The following is a 564-nucleotide window of genomic DNA, read 5'->3' as shown; positions in this document are numbered from 1 at the left end:
GTACAGATCTCTCTCACTGGGTGGCTCCAGTCCCCTAGTTCCTCTAAGTGGCGACCTCATCCCCTTGGCCTGGCAGGCCCATTCCTCTCCCTGTTGGGCATGGCAGCCCAGCCCCCACTCTTGGGCAGCGGCTATGGCTCCATCCCACCGGCTCGCATGAACAAGCAGCCCCACACTCCACAACCAAGTTGGTGAAGGCCTGGCTCTTTGAAACCTAGGGGGCTGTGATCATTCCAGCCCCAAAGGCCATGGTCCTATCTTTTCAGGCTGAGGCAGCTCTGCTTCCGTTTCCTTGGTCTCTCCGCTTCTGCCGATGAATGCCGAAGGCAATGCCTTCCTGCCCTAAAAGCACTCCATTTTCTTGCTTCGTGGGCCGGCCAAACCTGTTACTCCATTTTATGCCAGTCTTCTCTACTAATTAACGCCCGAAGGCAACCCACTCCTCCAGGAAGCCATCTCCCCAGCGGCACCCGGCTCTCTCCTCCGTGGGCTGGTAAGGCCGTCCCTGTCTTGTGCCGGTTCTCTCGGCTCTGCTCCTGCCGTCTCTCATGCCGGTCTCTTGCC

The sequence above is a fragment of the Orycteropus afer genome, unplaced genomic scaffold (assembly GCF_000298275.1).
Source record: "Orycteropus afer afer isolate SDZICR_OR568_19922 unplaced genomic scaffold, OryAfe1.0 scaffold00006, whole genome shotgun sequence".
In the NCBI taxonomy this organism is placed as follows: Eukaryota; Metazoa; Chordata; class Mammalia; order Tubulidentata; family Orycteropodidae; genus Orycteropus; species Orycteropus afer.
This window is presented reverse-complemented; position numbering follows the sequence as displayed.